The sequence below is a fragment of the Rhinolophus hipposideros genome (genome assembly GCF_964194185.1).
Source record: "Rhinolophus hipposideros genome assembly, chromosome: 19".
NCBI classification, from domain to species: Eukaryota; Metazoa; Chordata; class Mammalia; order Chiroptera; family Rhinolophidae; genus Rhinolophus; species Rhinolophus hipposideros.
Window position 1 is genome coordinate 19036668 of NC_138065.1, and position 20141 is coordinate 19056808.

Here is a 20141-nt window from a genome sequence, read left to right on the forward strand (position 1 = left end):
GAAAACTGTATCAGCTCAGGGAAATGTTTATTTTTTTAATAAAAGGACTTTCTTACAAATCAAAATACACAGAGAACTGTTCATACCAGGGGAATTGACTTCAGCTGTGAAATAAAGCTGTTAAGAGACAAGACAAAATAAGTTCAGAAGAGGAATTACCTGGGATCAATGTCTTGATTCCAGAAATCAAAATATTCCACAATGACTTTCAAACCTAGTGATGTAAAATGTGTCCATAGAGAAGTCACTCTCTAATGTAAAAGACTGGTTTGGATCCACTGTACAAATTTGCATTATTACTATACCCCTAGAGTGTTACATTTGGAATGTGCAATATTGCAACATCCTTTATTTCACTAATCACTTGAGGAATTGAAATAGCCATTCACTTAAAGATTGCTTAAAGTTACAAACCACTACATGCATGAAAAATTCATCAGCTCACTATCGAGATGCACTGAGCTAATTGCCCATGACTTGGGTCAAATGTCTTTGAGCGCTTAATACCATTTAGGCAAATTAGTGCAGAAGGAGGTGACTGAGAGTGAAAATGTCACAAAAGTAAACTTTAAAAATCTGAATTTATTATACAGTTTCTACGAAATTTTAGACATTACATTGCAGATTGAGGAGGAACTGTGTGGTTGACAGTGAACATAACATGTTTAATGAGTGTCTCAAAACCCAAAGTCCTCTTTCATTCAAACTGGTTCTGATTTCACTGGGAATTCAGGCTGACTAACTATCTAAAAAATCAACTTTTTATGTCAATTGTTAGGTCTTCAGTTTTCATATTAGTTGAAGCCAATACAGCATGATCCCTAGGTCAAGAACAGAAGCTTCCTAATTTCAAAAGGCTTCCTGTAAATCCTCCCTATATATGATTTCAACCCAGCTAGATTGCCTCAGGCTGCCTGTAAGAATCCTAACATGAAAGGTCATGAGCAATTAAACACAGGATGGGCTTCTTTAAGGCCTTCTTGGCTTCCATTTTCCATTAAAGAAAACATTCCAAAACCAAAACTTTTCCAATATTCTTCATCTGATTCTAGGAATGCCTAATTGTGCTGAATCTATCACACAGAGAGGGATGAGCAAGTAAGAGATATATAAAATCATATATATATGCATATACACATATATATGCATATATATATGTATATATATATATATATATATATATCTGACAAAATCATCGCAAACAGACCAATCAACAACCAGTAACAATACTGTATGTCAACCATAATTAAAAAACAAATTTTTAAAAATATATTTAATGTCATTTAAAAACAAACAAACAAACAATCAGGAGCACACAGAATGATGAAAAAGACACAGCTGAACAGACCAGAGGCAGATAAGTAATAAGACAAGTTTATTCATTTTGAGAAAAATTTATTGGGTAACTACCATGAGTCAGACATGGTTTAAAATCAGAAATGGGGAAGGGGTACAGGGCAAGGTAGATATGTTGACTCTTCAACAACACAGGTTTGAACTGTGTGGGTCCACTTAAACATGGATTTTTTTTCAATAAATATGGTAAATGTATTTCCTCTTCCTTATGATTTTAATAACATTTTCTTTTCTCTAGCTTACTTTATTGTAAAAATACAGTACATAATATAACATACAAAATATGTGTTAATCAACTGTATCAGTAAGGATTCTGATCAACAGCAGGCTGTTAGTTAAGTTTCAGGAGAGTCAAACGTTATATGTGGGTTTTCCACTACGTGGGAGATCAGTGCCCCTAACCTCCACTTATACCGGGATCAACTGTAGTGTTAATGTAATGCAATGGTAAGGCTATCCACGGGATTCCATGGATGCTCATAGAGGGGCACTTCATTAAGTCTGGGGCACCAGAGGATGTATGCTGGCAGGTACCATATATTTTCTGAGCTGTATCTTAAAGGGATGGATAAAAACTAAGAAGTAAAAATAGAAGAAGAAGATCTTAAGGAGAGGCAAAGCAGAGGTCCAAGGCCAGGAAATATCATAATTCTATAGAGGAAGCATAAGCAGTAAGGTAAGAGTGGTTAACAGACAAGGTCATGGAGAGCATTGTTGGCTAACTCTGAGTCAGTAGTTATCATAACCACATCCATATCTACAGATTATAGATGAAAACTGGTAACCTATCAGGTTGAAATAGCTTGTTCTTTAGTCAAATCAAATACCATGAAGGCAAAACTACTAATCTCCATATTCAGCTTTTGCTATCATGAAAATCAGACTAAAGACATTTGACAACCTCAGTTGAAATTTCTCCTCACCAATGAAACCTAGTATTTGTGCTTCAACTCTTCCTTAAAACTTTTCCACTAACCTTTGGTTATTTTGAGGCAATTAATTAATTAAAGCAGTTTAGGATATTATTAACTGAGAGAATGAATTTTTAGGGTCAGGATTTTGATAATTTGAGTGGTACTGGGAATACTAATATTGAAATACATCGAATAGGGCCCGGCCCGGTGGCTCAGGTGGTTAGAGCTCCATGCTCCTAACTCCGAAGGCTGCTGGTTCGATTCCCACATGGGCCAGTGGGCTCTCAACCACAAGGTTGCCAGTTCAATTCCTCAACTCCCGCAAGGGATGGTGGGCAGCGCCTCCTGCAACTAACAATGGCAACTGGACCTGGAGCTGAGCTGCACCCTCCACAACTAAGATTGAAAGGACAACAACTTGACAGGAGAAAAGTCTTGGAAGTACACACTGTTCCCCAGTAAAAGTCCCGTTCCCCTTCCCAAATAAAACCTTTAAAAAAAAAAAGAAAAAGAAAAAAGGGAAATACATCGAATAAGCTGTTTACTATTGCTGTTCTATTATGGTAAAACTCTACATAAAGTGCAGCCTACAAATATTTGAGCCAATATTTCATGAGATCCTATGTATGAAAAAAGAATCTTCCTGGACTATAAAAACAATCCAATGCTTTGCTTGGAAGATAGAATTTAAATAGCAGAACTTATTACACAACCTGAAATCTAGTGCATCTCTGGAAAGCTTTAGAAGATGTAGCTCACACATATTTTTTAGTTCTCCTGGGTAGCAGGATAAGCTTAATCTTTTTTTTTTTTTGAAATTTCTGCGTATATGTCATCATGTTAAATATCATTGGCCAAGTGCTACTCCTGTAGTTCTTATAAAACCAAATTCCTAGTAGTAATTAAAAAGACAACTACCCATGTTACAGCTGTAAGACTGGCTCTCTGATAGGAAAGGAAACATCTCACAAAGGTTCAGATCAAATCCTTAATGGGCTTTCAATTTGCTGTGGAAGAGATCTATTCCAAACATAAACACAACCCTCCAGAGATAGTCTTTTTATGCTGCTCTTAAATGTCTGATCGGTGTTCAGCATCAGCTATGAACTTGTGAACCCAGAAAGGATTTAGGGGTACTTACAAGTGCAGCACCATATAACACAGCACACACACACACACACACACACACACACACACACACACACACACACACACCCCTAGTGCAGACATAGTCATTGCACTATCACTGCTGTAAAACCCACCTGTATAGTATCAAAGGTCCTAAAACAAATATATTTTTACAATTTACAACTGAAAAAAATAACTATGAAATGGATTAGAGTGACTCTACAAAATCAAAGTTAGCCACATTTTAACACAAAAACATTTAGGAACTGAATGGCATGCTATTTTATACTGTTGAATTTTTTAGTTAGATATGTTTTTTATTGCCTTCATTTAAGAACCCTACATAACAAATATATTCCTCCGTAGTATAAATTCTTCATAATGTTGATATTTTTAAAAATCATTCCAATTTTGAAAGTGCTGGCTGGAATCTTTTATTAGTCCTTGGGGACTAGTAATTTCACACTTCCCAACCAGGCATTTAAATTCTCATACTTAAATAAAGGCAAATCTCTATTTATGTAGTATAAGGTCTTGAAGAAGTCTTTAAAGACATAATGTCTTAATAAGTTACAATGTAGTAAATAAATGGGGAGTTGGCAAGTTAAGTAAAGTATATACGAAATCCTTTAATATGGTGAATCTTTTGGTAAGTTGAAAACAGAAGATCCTTTAATATATTTTTTTGTAAATTAATATTTTACATATAAGATTTTCTTAAACTGGGACAGATATGTACACCTTATTTCTGAGGAAGAAACCATTCTTATTGCATGAGTTGGGACTTTGGGACTTTGGTGAGATTGCTGAGTAGGTTGCTTAAAAAAAAAAAAAAATCACTCCCATGATGGGTAACCAGATTATTGCCCACACTCCTCCCTTTTGTTATCTCAAATATCCATGCATCAGGAATCATTTTTAGCTGTGAACAACAGAACCCAGTCCATCCAAGATATACTGAAAAATATATTGAAAGTTATATATACAAGGTCTGATTATTCACGATGAATGTGTACCAACTGGACAAACAGTTAACCAAGTTTACTATTTGAAAGTGCTGAAAAGGCTGCGTGAAAAAGTTAGATGAACTGAACTTTTTGCCAACAATTCATGGCTCTTGCATCACGACAAAGCACCAGCTCACACGGCACTGTCTGTGAGGGGTTTTTTAGCCAGCAAACAAATAACTGTATTGGAGCACCCTCCCTACTCTCCTGATCTGGCCCCCAATTACTTCTTTTTTTACCCAAAGATAAAGGAAATATTGAAAGGAAGATATTTTGATGATACTCAGGACATCAGGGGTACTCGTACGATGACAGCTCTGATGGCCATTCCAGAAAAAGAGTTCCCAAATTGCTTTGAAGTGTGAACTAGGAGCTGGTGTCAGTGCATAGCTTCCCAAGGGGAGTACTCCAAAGGTGACTGTAGTGATATTCAGCAATGAGGTATGTAGTACTTTTTCTAGGATGTTCGTGAACTTAATTGTCTGACCTTGTGTATTCTTATAAATTATCAGGGAAGGCTTGACACATCTGGCTTGCAAACGACACACCCAGAAAGAATAGTCCAATACCACTGAGAAAATGCTCCAGTAAAGACTGTTACCACCATAGCCCTATAGTTTGTACTGACAACCCAGAGCATAGAGCTATACCTCCAGAACGTGTGTGTATGTGTGTGTGTGTGTGTGTGTGTGTGTGTGTGAGAGAGAGAGAGAGAGAGAGAGAGAGAGAGAGAGAGAGAGAGAGAGAGAGAGAGAGAAGAGAGAGAGAGAGAGAGAGAGAGAAAGAGAGAGAGAGAGAGCTTTTCACGTCACTCTCTTCTGAACTGAATCCCAACTGGGTTGTCTCCAACCTGCATTCTAGTTCTAATGGAAATTAGGAAAACTTTTCTGTCTTCTACCTTAGAATTATATATCATAAGGTGACAAATTTTAACAGGGGTATTCATAAGGTACTAGAAAGACCATAAACAAGAAAAATGTTCACTGTAGTCTCTACCTAGCATCAATATACTCCATTTTTCTATGCTTAAATTCCCAAGCATTAACAACCACCACAACAAATATTTATACCTAATATAATACAACTATTCTTTTTTTTAAAAAGATTTTATTGGGGAAGGGGAACAGGACTTTTTTGGGGAACAGTGTGTACTTCCAGGACCTTTTTTTTTTTCCAAGTCAAGTTGTTGTTCTTTCAATCTTAGTTGTGGCGGGCACAGCTCAGCTCCAGGTCCAGTTGCCGTTGCTAGTTGCAGGGGGTGCAGTCCACCATCCCTTGCGGAAGTCGAGGAATCGAACTGGCAACTCTGTGGTTGAGAGGATGCACTCCAACCAACTGAGTCACTCGGGAGCCCAGCGGCAGCTCAGCTCAAGGTGCCGTATTCAATCTTAGTTACAGGAGGCGCTGCCCACCATCCCTTGCAGGACTCGAGGAATTGAACAGGCAACCTTGTGGTTGAGAGCCCACTGGCCCATGTGGGAATCAAACCAGCAGCCTTCAGAGTTAGGAGCATGCAGCTCTAACTGCCTGAGCCACTGGGCCGGCCCCACAACTATTCTTTTTAAAAATGAAAATGCACCCATTCTCTCCCTGAATTGGGGACTACCCAAGAAGTGATTGGTTACGGCGTCAGCTCCAAGTCTAGAACCAACTGACTTTATCCTAATAGTCTGGAATGAGGGATAAAATGGAGACATCAACCATCACCATTGGGTAAAGTGAAATTAAATAGGTAAAATAATAAGTGAACCATAGAAGTAAATTAGTTAACACAAAATTCCTAAATATTTAACAATCAGCTCTTATGAGCGAAGATTTTTATTTTTTTTCCTGTTGCAAGAAAACTGAGCATTCATTCAATAGTGATGTTAGTTAAATAGGGCTTAGGGGACATCACCATGGTCTGCCACCATGACCACTTTATTTAATATCACATTGAGTAAGCACTGGTTTGTCTTGGAAAAGGCTACAGACAAAATGTTTATCATGTATATCTGCTTATCATGGGCTTCTTCTATAATGGAGGGTATTTGCTAGATATTCAAATATTTTCACAGTACCTAAACTGAAAGACTAATCCCCATATTTCTCTCTCAGATCTTATTTTCATGCATTTTCTTGTCTGTTCATTCCAAGCTCCTGGATTATTGAGACAAAGCTTTAGCATCTCCCATGAATCATTGTAAATGCATACCTCAAGCATTTGTCCTTCTAAACAAAATTAACATGGGGCATATTCTTCAACCAGCTATCCACTGAGAAGATTTCCTTTCCCCCAAATCTTCAGAACTTCCTCCAAGTGAGGCTATAATGCTGCAATAGTTCATTTTCAGCTAAGACCAGTATAGTATTAATAAATCCACTTTTAACTTTTGCCTGCTTCAGTGAAAGGTCACTATATTACAATAAAGGAGTGCTAAGGATGTAAGCTACCTGCTAATGGAATGTACATCCAATAAAGGGTTAACACCCAAAATATATAAAGGACTCATACAACTTAACACACACACACAAAAAGATCCAATTAAAAAATGGGCAGAGGACCTGAATAGATATTTCTCCAAAAAGGATATTCATATGGCCAATAGATATATGAAAAGATGCTCAACGTCACTAATCATCAGAGAAATGCAGATTAAAACCACAATGAGATATCACTTCACACCTGTCAGAATGGCCATCACCCATAAATCAACCAATAAGTGTTGGCAAGGATGTGGAGAAAAGGGAACCATCATGTACTGTTGGTGGGATTGCAAATTGGTACAGCCACTATGGAAAACAGTATGGAGGTTCCTTAAACATTAAAAACAGAACTACCCAGCAATTTCACTTCTAGGTATTTACCCGAAGAAATCCAAAACACTAATTTGAAAAGCTATATGCACCCCTATGTTCACTGCAGCACTATTTACAATAAGTAAGATATGGAAGCAACCTAAGTGTCTATCAGTAGACAATTGGGTAAAGGAGAGATGGTACATATACACAATGGAAAATTATCCATCCATAAATATAAATGAAATCTTACCATTTGCCACAACATGGATGTGGCAAATACCCAGAGGGTGTTATACTAAGTAAAATATGTCAGACAGAGAAAGACAAATACCATGTGATTTCACTTATATGTGGAATCTAAATAACAAAGTAAATGAACAAAGAAACCAGGAAAAACAAAGTGTCCTGGTTTAGATAATAAATTATATACTCACCCTACATATACACTACTTATACTCGGTAATAAAGTGCTGCTGGGAATGCCTGACTACTTCTTGGTATATTGGCTCACCAAATTATACAAATTCATCATAATGGGCACCTTCACCATGGGTAATGGTCAGCTGCTTAAACTCTACTAGAACCTATTAACAAGAAGAGACTAGTTTCTTGTCAAAGAAGACTTGACTTTGCTCCAAAACTCTAGAGATCCCTGCTATGATTCTCCCAACAGTGATTTGCTACACATACTTCAAATAGCACTGTATCCACTCCATCATAAGAGCAAATGATAGAATAAATTATACTGTAGTTTGTCTCTGCTTGAGAGGCTTCCCTTGATCTAGGAACCTCTCAAGTCTGGCAGTCTTTTCAGTTATAGGGTGAATTATTCAGAAGCTCACTCCCAAATACAGTAGGCATTTCTCTAATATCCAAATAGGTTCATCAAACTTGTGCCTCTTTATTAGTCTTATGGAAGATAAAGGGCACAATGTGTCCTTTATTTGGCAGGGAATATCTTAGCACATCTCTCAATAGTAGATCCATTAAAAGGTAAATGGAGCTGAAGGCCCCCATATTTTCATGCATTTCATCAGCCTTCCTCTGGTACCGTATACCAAAGCACCAGAATAATCGCTACTCCCAGATCTCCCACTCTTTTCAGCATTAATGTAGTAAAATAGACAATGTCCTATGAAATGGTGAGAATATCAGTGTGCCTGAAGACTGTATTTTTTTTCCATGAATTAAAGAGTTAAAATGGCCCTGAGACAAGATGAGGAAAATGTATTGTTCTCCCTATAAGGTCAAAGAAAACTGCTTCTGTTGTTCTCTGTATATTGAAATAGATAAAAATCAAGAGCTAGATAATAGATGCTACAGACTGTCTTCAGTTGTTCCAATAAAGAGATAACCCCTGGAACAGTAACTGAAATTATAATAGTCGCTATATGAATAAGCTAATGAAGTCAAGTCACATTTTTCAAGACCAATATGCCTTTTGAATGGCCAAGCAGGTAAGTTAAATGAGGTTTCCATTGACTAGTATTGGCTTAAAGTCAGTGTCCAAGGCACTGGACACAGTTACTCAAATAAATGAATACAAGTTTACGGAAAGTTAGGTGGAAGATTTAGCTAGTCTTATGATATATCACAAAACTTTCCCTGAAGTAGACCACACCTCTTCTTCTTTCTTTTTTTTTTTTTTTTTGTATATCTGTTTCTGTTAATTGACTTCGTTCTTGGAATTGAAGAATCCCCATGACTCTACATCGTGGTGGTCCAAGACAAGCCTCTTTTTACCAGACCTAGAATCTATATTTCTTCATTTGTTTGGTTTTGGTCTTCCAGTTTAAGTGAGATTTTAGTAAGCTACCTATCTATTTCAACCCCAGTGACCCCATAATCAATTGGGTATCCCCAAATATGCAAGCATATCATATAATTCTGATTGATTCTACCTCTGCTGCCTGTGATAGAAACCATGACCACTTCTGTTACTCTAGGATCCATCACTGGCATTGAAATCATAGGGCCCATTTCAATCGTGCCATGACCATTAGGCAATTTATTTAAACTCTCTGTTAAAACTACTGGTATTTTCTGTGGCTGCTACTTCCTGCACTTGCTACTTCCGTAACACCTTACAGTTACCGTGAGGGAAATGAGTTAAAACATGTTAAGTATTTGGCACAAAGTAAGAGTTTAATGTCTCCTATTATTATTATGTTTTCCTTTGTTTTTTTCATAATAATTCAAATATATGACTGTATAGCACTCTATGTAAACTGCAGAGATTCTATCCATCTTGTTTAGTTTAATATGAACTATTTTGTTACTAAATAACTTTTTTTCTTTGTCCACCTTGCTATTACTGTCTGCACAGTTGAGGCCCTAGACCACAGGAAGTCCTTTTGTTTCCAATTTACTTCATGTTTATGTGTAGGGTCAAACAACTCATTTCTCCCAGAATTCATTGGTAATTGTCTTTGGTTTTCACTAAACTGGGCAGATCTAAGAAATTCACTGGAGATGTCATAAAGCACCATGGCTTTGAAATGATCGAACCGAGTTCAACTCCTGGTTCTACCCTTTGTTAACTGTTGTTCATTTAGCAAGTTTCTTAAACTCAACTTTATCATGTGAGGATTGAATTTTATTATTGTAAAATGCCTGGCAAAGAACTACTTAATAAATGGTGACACTTAACACTATTAGTAATAGGATTACTAACATCAACACAAAATCACTTTTGTTATTTATGATACATACAGTTATAGTGAGAGTCCTTTAAAACAAATTATAAATAATCAGCAACGGGAAGGTGAAACCAACAGTTTTGGAGTATTACCTTTGGTGGCTTTAGATCACAAATAAAGATGTCTTAGTCCACAGCAGTAATTGATGATCTTTATTCACAAAGGGAGAAAACGATATATTTCACTCACACCTCAGTAGATCTGAGTTATGGAGGCATTTATTATTTTAAGAGTACCTCCCACTCCTCACCACCATCCATTACGTGTTTTTTCACCTTGCACCCTTGACAATGTGAAAAGTGCAAATATAGTTTCTAAATACCACACAGCAATTAGAGTAATGATCTTTCCTTGTACCAGGCATTGGACGGCTCCCCACATTATCTCATTTCGGCTGGTTAGGAAGGCTTGCCACAGGGTGCTACTTAAAAAGGTTCTTTCCTATGAAAGCTACTGAAAGAAATTGTCTGCTGAAAAATACCACTAGAAATTGAGCTTGCATCTGTTTTGCCAAAAATGTTAAATTCTCTCAACAGTTTTTTGAATTCTATTCGAAAGTAATATTAAACCATTTAAGACAACACTGCATAATTCAAAAGAAAAGAATGGATATGTTGCAGCAAGGAAAATTGTACAATACTGTGGTTTAATGTCAGCATTATCTGGATCTTTCTGAAATAATTTTAGCCTTTAAAGCACCAGGGACTCCATCAGTATAGACACTATATTCTGACTCAATTACATTGTGCATTAAAAGTAGCGGTTTACAGCATCTATTAGACTTGTCATTACCCTTGTGCCGTACTCATTGACCAAAGGAGTGGGGGAGATGAAAACTAAAAAGCAAATTTAGTAGAATGCATAATAGGTGCTCCTTTGGAGAATGTTTCGGGTTTCAGTTCATTTCTTCTTACGATGAGCTTTCCTACCAAAATCATCAGAGTAAACATCATGCCTCATTACTCCTTTGCATTGTTCGTACAACATACATATAGGTATAACACTGATTAATGGAAAGAAATTACAATATTCAATGATTTTGAATAAGCAATAGAGGAAAAAAACATTTACTAGACTCCATGAATGAAAAAACTCTCTAATAAAGCATATGTGGGCGGGTAATGACTCTAGCTATCCTGGTAAAAGACTCATAGTTCCCTTTGCTATGAATTGCTGGACTTGATTGTGGTGTTGGGAGTTACCCCACCCCATAAATCACTCTGAAATGACAAAGCAAATAAATGGCAATTGAGGAAATGGGCAAAAAGCACATATGGAAGTTGCACGTGCAGGCTCTCGTGTACTGTAACTTTAAAAAGGCTTTGATTTTACAAGTTATTTTCCCCTATAAATCAGATTCACAGTATTTCTGACAGAATAATTCCCTAATATAATCAGTCTGGGTCTTCCAGCAAAGCTTTGTTAAAAAAATTATTATAGATTAAATTATAATTATTACTTCAGATTAAATAAATAGGTACACTTTTCATGTGGATATTCTGCCATAACCCGAATCTCAAGATAACAAAGAAACAGGACACCAAAACTGGCTTTAATAGCTGCAAGAAAAGTAAAACATGTTACCTTTAACAGCATTAAAAATGTTAAAGGCAATTCAGATCAATGATCTCCAAAGCAGACTAATCTTCAGAATTATTTATTGCGCTTTTGCACCATTCTACTTCCCAAGTCCCATACCAGACACGCTGGTGTGTCTGGGTTATATGCTTATAGGCTAAATTATGTCCCCCCAAATTCATATGTTGAAGTACTAATCCTCAGAACCTCAGAATATGACTATATTTAGAGATAGGGCCTTTAAAGAAATAATTAAGGAGAAATGAGGTCATTAAACCAATATGACTATTGTCCTAAACCAATATGACTATTGTCCTTATAAGAGGAAATTAGGACACAAAGAGACACAGGAAAGTTCATGTGAAAACAGAGGGAAAAGACAGCCATGTATAAGCCAAGTAGAGAGGCCTCAGAAGGAATCACCTTGCCAACACCTTGATCTCAGATTTCAGCCTCCAGAATCATCAGAAAATTAATTTCTGTTGTTTAAGCCACCCAGTCAGTCTGTGGTACTTTATTAGAGTAGCCATCGCAGACTAATATACTCACTAAATTAGAATCTCTAGGTATTAGACAAACAATTTTTCTCTTTAAAAAATCCCCAGATTTATATGTCTAAAGGAAATGAAAAGAGGATATTAAAGAAATAACTGCACTCCCATGTTTATTGCAGCATTATTCACAATAGCCAAGATATGAAAACAATCTAAGTGTTCATCAGAGATGAATGGATAAAAAAAGATGTCACACACACACACACACACACACACACACACACACACACACACACCCTAGAATATTATTCAGCCATGAGAAGGAAATCCTGCTGTTTCTGACAACTTGGATGAAACTTGAGGGCATTATACTAAGTGAAATAAGTCATACAGAGAGAGAAAAACACTGTATGATATCATTCACATGTGGAATCTAAAAATGTTGAATTCACAGAAACAGAGAATAGAATAGTGGAGGCCAGGGACTGAGGGTAGGGGAAATTAGGAGATTTTGGTCAAAGGGTATAAACTTCCAGTTAGACGATGAATAAATTCTGGGGAGCCTAATGCCCAGCACTGTGATTACAACTAGCAATAATGCATTATATACATGAAAGTTGTTCAGAGTAGATCTTAAATATTCTCACCAGAAAAAGAAATAGTAATTATGTGACAGGATGGAGGTGCCAGCTAACACTATGGTGGTCACCACTGTGCAATATCCAAGTGATTCAAATCAACACATTGTACACCCTAAACCACATAAACACCCCATGGGATTTCGATAATTGGCCAGGTCCAGATCAACCCCACCACACAGCAGTTACATCCAGTTATTTACATATTCATTCATTCTGTTTCCTTTTGTTTTTTTAAAAGAACAATTACAGAGCATCTGTTCTGAACCAGGAATAGTTCCAGACACTTGGGGGTACCGATGAACCAGACACAATAATTGCATTCAAAGAGCTCCCTGTTTAAAGGAAGCAGACATAAGATGTGGAATTAACACAGAGCAGAGAGTGTCCAAAGAGTTCTGAAAAAGGGCACTTAAAGTCTACAGAGGTCAAGGGAAGCTTCTGAAAAGAGGTGATGTTTGAAATGTATATTAAAATATGGTTAGGAGTAAAGAAACCTGGGAGGAAGAGACAACATGAGTGGGACTACAAAGGCAAGGGACAGGATAATCAGTGCAGAGAACCACAAGTAGTTCATAGCTGCATTCTATAGATCTGCCAAAAGAAAATATAGACTATACTTGAACACGGCCATTAACTGACCCTGACCCAAAGCATTCATTCTTCTCCATCCATATTTTCCTATTTACTCTAAAATTAAACGAGAAAATAGTCATAAAAAGAAACATCAATAGAGCTGAATTCATTTAGAGTCCTAGGATATTTGGATTCCAAACAGGAACCAACTTCTGATTTGCAAATTCTATTAAAAGAACCTACAAATATTTTCAGTGAAAGTGGATCACAGATCTTGAGAACAAGAATATTATAGAGCAATAAGAATCTTCTATAAGAATCTACAATAAGAATCTTCTAGACCAAGGGCTTAATTTTATTGCGACATTGCTTCTGTCAGAATTATTTTTGTTAAAGTGAGAAATATCTACTCAAACCAGTTTAAGTAGAAGATAACTTATTGAGCTCAAAAATTTAAACTAGTTTCATAAAAAGACAATGTCTACAGACTCAAAAAAAAAATGTCCTTGGAACACTCTGTCTCTATTTTACCCAGTTCTTAGCTGTCCCATTCTCTGGGTTTGTTTTATTTTCAGGGACACTTTTGCCATGCAGTGGCAAAATAGCCAATAGCCAATCAGACTTCTGTTCTATTTTGCATGTTCATGGGTTCTCTTTCAGATACTTTCAATAAATATCATTAAGAAGGCTTCAAATGGTCATAGAAAACAGATGCCCATCCTTGAACCAATCATTGTAGCCAAAGGGATGCAGGGCTATGACAGGCCAGGCTTTGGGAGGATGTGTTTTCACTTATATTCAGAGGAAGAACTCATGTTCACCTAAAATACATGAACTAAGAATAAAGAAGAGGCAGTTAGTCCCTCTCCCCACAAAAATCAAATGGCTGTTACGAGACAAAGGAATGCTTTGAAGGCAAAAACATCAACTATCCATTACAAACACAGAAATCCATCAATCTGACCAAGAGAGTACAGGTAAGGAAACCCCCTTCTTTTCCTGAAAATAAAATTCCTTGGAAATTGTCCACAAATATATATTTTAGAAAATGTTCAAATTAAGAAAAATACACCCTTAGGCTATAATGCTTCATCTCTCCACTGGTATCATCACCATCACCAGTACCATTATGTGTAGCCAGCCCAAAATGCAAATACTGCCCTGACTGTAATCCTGACTATAAATGGGGGCACTGGCCAAGCTATGCTAAGGAACACACTCAGCGCACTCCATCATCCATACAGCACTTGTCCCTGTTCTCTAGAGGTTGAAAACTTAAGTCTACATTTGCCAAGTTCCCTATAGCTAGGTTCTACATTGACTGCATCCCACTAACTGACTCACTTAGGAGACTATGATGGTAGAGACAAGATTGCAAGCGGGGCATGCACAGATATGACAGTCATGGTCAAGGAGGCCTTGGGTTTTTCAGCAGCAGCTCCAGACGAGGTTTTGGTCAATAGGTGTAGAATAACAGAAGGCAGCAGTAAGATTTCTCAGTTTCTTTTGGAACAGTGCCATAACGTGCCTGGGCATTTCTTCCATTATCTCACCTCTGTCTGTGTGATACAGCCTTGGTTCAGTACACACCCAGAAATTCTCTGAGCCAACTAACACGCTGTAATAAGTTCCTTTTCGTTTGAACTAACCAGAGTGAATTTGACTACAACAAAGAACACTGACTAATACAAGGAGAGAATGATGTGAATATAGCTGAGGCTGACAGAAAAAAACTCTGTTTATATAGCATTTATATTAACCTGCTAAAACAAGACCAAGTTTATATAATATATAACATATTATAATAATGTATGAATTAAGCTTATACTAGATTTACATTAAACAAGTCAGAATATTCTCTTGGCCTAGAGTTATTGGGGAGAAGCTTAAAATTTTTAGAAAAATTATTTTTAAAGACTCGTTTACTGAAGGCTTATATGTAAGATGACATGAAAAAGCTACCACTGGACAGAAGCTGGGCAAATACCAAATCCTAGTTCTTCACAAATTAAAATTATAGACTTTCTTTAATATAAGAGCACAATCTAAGACATCGTCCAAGAATTGTCTTGAGGACAGAGGGGAGAAAGGATCTCATGATACTGTAGCAGAAGAAATAACTCATGACACTCCAGTAGGGAAGGTGAGACCTCTTGTTGCTCATAGGATAAAAGAAAATGATACTTCAAGTGCTAAGTTGGCAAATGTCAAAATAGCTACTGAAAAAGAATGCTAATAACATCAACGTGAAAGAGGACACAGTTGTAAAATATTGAAGATCTGTAAATAGGTTAGTGTTTTTCTATATGAATAAAACATTATATCCCTTTGTTAACTGAAATTTAAAATTTTAGAATATGTGATATGAAGTTCTGTTAATTATGAAGGCCACTTCTTCAGAATCTCTGGATGAGCAAATGTTCTCACTAAAACATTTGTGTGTGTGTGTGTGTGTGTGTGTGTGTGTGTGTGTGTGTGTCTGTGTGGACAAAACTCCACAAAGCAGTTTCCAGGCTCTCAGCCTCACATAGAAAGGTGCTGGCTCAGGTAGTAAATGGCCATCAATTGTGATTGGATGGCCATCAGCTGTGGCTAGGCGGCCGTCAGCTGTAACCAGTGAGCCATTGGCCACTAATATAACTGCTGTGGCTACACTAGCAGAAAAAATGGGGGCTAGCAAGAAGATGGTGGCTGAGCTAGCAAGAGAGGACTGCAGTTAGCATGGTGGATTGCAGCTACCGAGGAGAGTCGATCAGTTGGCAAAAAAGCGGACAGCAGGTCGTACGTTGTGTGAATCCAGCCTCCAGCGAGAATATAGTAGTATGACTCCCCTACCTATCACTCCGTGGGTTTTCCTTTTTGCCCTCACCATGTCCTGCGTTCTTATGTGGGGAGCGGGAGCAGAGACCCCGCCTGACACCCTCCAAGACAGTGTGTGTGGAGAGAGAGAGAGATATGGATGTGTTAATTAGATGATAGAATCACAATGTATACATAAATCACCACAATGTAAATTTAAATATCTTACAACTTTATTTGTTAATTATATCTCAATAAGCCAAAAATGATAAAGAAAAGAAAGTGTATACTTGTATATCTTACAACCTTATTAAATCTTTGCAGTACATAAATTAGTATCCAAAATGAATTCAAGAAACAATAAAAATAAACCACGTATACATAATAAAATTTAAGAAAAAGTATGAACTCCACAACTGTAGGATAAGGGAGATATGAATAGAAAAATATCTCTTTGATCATATCAATAGATGCAGAAAAAGCATTTGATAAAATACAGCAACCTTTTATGATAAAAACCCTTAAGAAAGTGGGAATAGAGGGATCATATCTTAACATAATAAAGGCCATATACGACAAACCCACAGCTAACATCATACTCAATGGGGAAAAGCTAAAACCATTCCCCCTAAGATCAGGAAAAAGACAAGGTTGCCCACTTTCTCCACTTCTATTCAACATAGTGCTGGAAGTTCTAGCCACAGCAATCAGACAAGAGAAAGAAATAAAAGGCATCCAAATTGGTAAGGAGGAAGTAAAATTATCATTATATGCAAATGATATGATACTATATATAGAGAACACTAAAGACTCCACCAAGAAACTATTAGAACTGATAGATGAATTTAGTAAAGTAGCAGGATATAAAATTAATATTCGGAAATCAGTTGCATTTGTATATACCAATGATAAAATAGCAGAAGGAGAAATTAAAAAAACAATTCCATTTACAATTGCTCCAAAGACTATAAAATATCTGGGAATAAATCTAACCAAAGATGTAAAAGATCTGTACTCAGAAAATTATACAACACTGAAGAAAGAAATGAAAGAAGACAAAATAGATGGAAACACATTCCATGTTCATGGATAGGAAGAATTAATATAGTTAAAATGTCCATACTGCCTAAGGCAATATACATATTCAACGCAATTCCTATCAAACTACCAACGACGTTTTTCACAGAAATAGAACATATAATCCTAAAATTTATATGGGACCATAAAAGACCCCGGATAGCCTCAGCAATCTTGAGAAATAAGAACAAAGTGGGAGGTATAACGATACCTGATTTCAAACTATACTACAAGGCTACAGTAATCAAAACAGCATGGTACTGGCATAAAAATAGGCACATAGATCAATGGAACAGAATAGAGAGTCCAGACGTAAATCCATGCCTATATGCCCATCTAATCTACGACAATGGAAGCAAGAATGTACAATGGGGTAAAGACAGTCTGTTCAATAAGTGGTGTTGGGAAACCTGGACAGACACATGCAAGAAAATGAAGCTGGACCACCTCCTTACACCATATACAAAAACAAATTCAAAATGGCTTAAAGACTTAAATGTAAGATCTGAAACCATAAAATATCTAGAAGAAAATATAGGAAGAAACTTCATGGACATTACCCGGAGTAAGATTTTCACTGACATATCCCCTCGCGTGAGGGAAGTAAGAGAAAAAATAAACATGTGGGACTACATCAAACTAAAAAGTTTTTTCACAGCAAAGGAAACCATCAATAAAACAAAAAGGGATCCTACTGTATGGGAAAAGATATTTGCCAATGATATATCTGATAAGGGATTAATATCACAAATCCATAAAAAACTTACTCAACTCAACTCCAAAAAAACAAACAACCCAACTAAAAAATGGGCAGAGGACTTGAGGAGACATTTTTCTAAAAAGGACATACAGAAGGCAAGAAGACATGTGAAGAAATGCTCAACCTCACTAACCATCAGAGAAATGCAAATAAAAACCACAATGAGATACCACCTCACTCCAGTCAAAATGGTTATCATCAATAAATCAACAAACAACAAATGCTGGCGCGGATGTGGAGAAAAGGGAACGCTAGTGCACTGTTGGTGGGATTGCAGATTAGTGCAGCCACTATGGAAAACAGTATGGAGGTATCTCAGGAATCTGAAAATGGAACTACCCTATAATCCAGTAATTCCACTCCTAGGCATCTACCCGGAGAAATCCAAAACTCCAATTCAAAAATCAGTATGCACTCCTATGTTTATTGCAGCACTTTACACAATAGCCAAGATATGGAAACAACCAAAATGCCCATCGGTAGATGACTGGATTAAGAAGCTGTGGTACATTTATACAATGGAGTATTATGCAGCCATAAAGAAGAAAGAAATCTTATCATTTGCAACAACATGGATGGATCTAGAGAACATTGTGTTAAGTGAAATAAGTCAGAAAGAGAAAGACAAGTACCATATAGTCTCACTTATATGCGGAATCTAAAGAAAAGAATAGGTGAATGAACTAATCAGAGACAGTTTTGAGGACACAAAGAAAAAACCGAGAGTTGTTAGATGGGCGGGGGCGGGGGGGGGGGTTGGGGATAAGAGGAAAGGTGAAGGGATTGGGAGGCGGCTGGTGGCCGCAAGATGGCCTCAGGGTTTTCTGGAAATTAATTTGGGGAACTTTTTCAATAATGTTGTAGGGATTTTGTTGGGTATCCGATGGGCATGCGTCCTATTTGGGAGACCACCTCAGGGATGGTGTGGATGCCTGATCGTGGCGTTGTGCACCAGAGGCCAACTATAATTTTATGTGTGTGATGTGATGGCTGGGTGTGAGGTCGGAGGGATGGTGGGTGGGTGGAGGGGGGTTCACAGTGTGAGGGATGTAGATGGTGGGCGTCTAAGTATTACCTTGTCTTGTACACCTGAAACTAATAAATAAATAAATAAAAAAGAAAAATATCTCTTTGTCAGAAAATTAGGTATTTGGTTAAATCTAAGTTGAATGTGAGTCAATAATGTGATGAAAAGTTCAAAAATAATTTATCCTATTTCAGTTTTCAAAGCTATATGAACAGAGCTCAGAAAAAGAGAGGCCACATGTCCTCCTGTCCCATTGTAAGACATCTTAAGAGAGACACCAAGAAACGGATGCATGTCCAGAGGACCAAGTCCAAGATGGCAAGAGAAGTGGAACTGGAGTCAAGGTATTTGTGGAATGCTTGACGAAGCTGCGTCTGTCTAGCCTGGGAAAGACAGAGCTGCTTTTAAATATTTAAGCAATGTTCTTTTGAACACAGTATTAAATTTATTTTAGGAGGCTTCTAAAAACTAAAATCAATAATACTATGTAGTCGTTGGCTACTGGGACCCAAATAACCTCAAGTCTTCTAGCTTTCTGTGTTCATCATTTTCTTTAATATCCAAACAAAATAACACTCTTCCCTTCCACATATGTCCATGATTTCCTGGAGGAAGGAGGAAGTAGTGTACATTCTACAAGCCATTTCTCTGCTCTCATCTGTTGCTCCTGCCTCAGCTTTTTCTCAGGTGCTGCTCTGCTTGCATCACCCTCTTCCTACAACTGTCCCAGATTTTTTTCACGGGAATGAAAACCAAGATAGCCATCACTCTTTCATTTCACAAAACACCATTACACAATGCTATTATGTAATAGGCTTTAACTGAAACCTTTGGTTTGCTGAGTACCCTTACAGAAAACCGAAAAAACAAAAAACCAAATGGCCTACAATTAAATATCAAAAAACCAATGTTCTGACGGTTGATCTACCCATCATCACATTTTTGGACACCATTTATATTGTATTTTCCCTGATTCTCAGAAACTCAAATACCAGCCTTTAGATTACTACCAGATCAAAAGCAAATTCTTATTTTTTTATTAAATTGTATTCCCTTTCACTCATTTACTCCCCTCACATACTATATCCTGGGTATTGCTTTCATAATTTTTCAATTTTGTTTTCCTACAGAAAAGAGCCTTTTAGCCAGACTTCCATCTTAACTATTCAAAGAACCACCTGAAAAACCTAAATTTTGAATTTTTCTTTAGTACTCCACAAAGATCCATTCAAATTCTTAGAAGGGGCTCTAAGTTTCCTGTGCTTTCCTCCACCACTATTGCTCTGGAAGCAGAAGAGTAGATAGGT